General features: G+C 32.1%; 1 long non-coding RNA gene across 2 annotated transcripts; it reads left to right on the top strand.

Annotated features, from left to right (window-relative positions):
* Positions 1–583: 583 nt before the first annotated feature.
* Positions 584–1,197, top strand: LOC111376717. Of its 2 annotated transcripts, none has more exons than XR_002699530.1 (2): positions 584–885; positions 1,071–1,197. It is a non-coding gene; the product is annotated as an uncharacterized LOC111376717 (long non-coding RNA). The 2 variants fall into 2 exon arrangements; XR_002699529.1 differs by having other exon boundaries at positions 594–793.
* Positions 1,198–1,921: the final 724 nt, after the last annotated feature.

Below are 1,921 nucleotides of genomic sequence, written 5' to 3'. Positions count from 1 at the left end.
TCACATAATCGAACAAACTGAAAAACACATCCGTAAAATAGAAAATAATTATGACAATTCAAACATGGCACAACAACAATGCTTCGAAGTATACATAGGAAAATCATGCAAATGAATCCATGTAACAGCGGCATAAAGAAAAATGTTAACTTTGAAAAGGTAGATCAAATATCAAACATAAGACAAATCGTACTCGAATAAGTTGAAAAATTACATGCTCCACGATTGGGTTATGTATAAAAGACCCATATTCATAAAATAATTATTAATGACAGAAAAATTACGTACTTGATTTTCTCGATATTGATTCAAGATTGAAGGTCCCGCATGAAAATATGACCGTAAATGATGAAATGTTTTATTATTAATGGCTATATATGAATTTTTCTGAAGTTAATAGCCGTGACAATTAGACAAGGATTCTTTTGGGCCAAAATTGAACTATTGGCCAGACCTATCATAAAGATTGAACAATTTTTTTTCTTTCTTTCACTTCAAGGATTTGACCGTTGAAAAATTTGCTTCGTCGGTTTAAATAAAAAAAAGAAAAAAAAAAAAAAGACCTTAATTAACCCTAAAATTTATATCACAAGGACAACTGACTCTAAACCTTGAAGTTAAGTTAATTAATCCTAATCGATTTCACATAATGGAGTTTGGATTGAATAGCCGGTTGGCTTATCCTAAATCAGGATAAGTTTATTCCAGTTCCCAACAAACAGGTTTCACTCGTGGAATAAGGGTAGCTACAAAACCGCCACTATAAATCATCCAGAATTCGCTGCAAATACGGGTAGGGCGTAACGGAGAAACGGAGCCGAAGAAGAGGGCTTAGCATCGTAGAGCAATTTATTTTTGAACTGCAATTTTCAATTAAAACAAAAAGTAGAATTCAATTCAATTCACTTTTCTGATCTATTATTCCTTTTTTTTTTTTTTTTTGGCAGAAACCCTAGTTGTCGCCCTTTTTCTTAATTGTTGATGTTGATTAAATCTTTTTTTTTTCTTTTCCTTTTCTGTATTTCCTTGTCGAAACGTGAAATTGAATTTTTTTAAAATAATTTTTGTAGAGCATGGATCGATATCAAAAGGTTGAGAAGCCAAAGGTGGAAACACCGATTAATGAGAATGAGATTCGGATTACTAGCCAAGGCAGGATGCGGAGCTATATCACTTATGCCATGACTCTGCTTGAGGTACCGTCTTTTAAGATATATATTCCTGTTGTATGAATATATGAAAAATAATTAATCTTTTGATGTGTCTATATCCGTTTTAACCTGGTAAATTTGATTGGTTTGTATCCCTTATGTTTTCCTGAGTGTTTAATGTGCCATTTGATTGCATGTTAGGCCATTTATTTGCTTACAGAAATGGATTCTGTTAATTCATTTATTGGTTCAATTTACAAGTTTCCTTTTTTATTTCAGTAGTTTTATGTGCCCTTTTATGCTATAATGAAATTATAATTTCTTTTCCCAGTTTTTATATTAAGGGGAAGAGCATTTTAGATTCTAGAGGTTTTGATGATAAGTAAGTTGAGAGAAAATATGTAGAATGTTTTTCAATCATGTCATAAACTGGAATGACGGTTGAATTACAGTGTGGATTCACGTTGTCCCATAGGGTAATTCTCTTAGTATTTAGGTTCACTTATCAATGAAGAAAGAAATTTGATGAGGATATATGTTAGATAAAATTTATGAGTTTGCTAAATGGAGACACTACGAGCTATGCGGTTGGGAGACAATTACTAAGTCACACATGTATATGAGGATTGTCATGCTAGTTATGCTTTACTGTACGGACCGCTAGGCCCTTAGAGCCTTTTTGGGATTAATTGTAGAGCCTAACTAATTGTCAAAGCATCAAAAATTGTTTCACGCGTTTGGTAAATTTAAAAGGGAAAAAAAAAAAAAAA

Source organism: Olea europaea, unplaced genomic scaffold, assembly GCF_002742605.1.
Source record: "Olea europaea var. sylvestris unplaced genomic scaffold, O_europaea_v1 scaffold1553, whole genome shotgun sequence".
NCBI lineage: Eukaryota > Viridiplantae > Streptophyta > Magnoliopsida > Lamiales > Oleaceae > Olea > Olea europaea.
The sequence above is the reverse complement of the archived record's forward strand: the minus strand, read 5'-3'. Positions and strand labels throughout refer to the sequence as shown.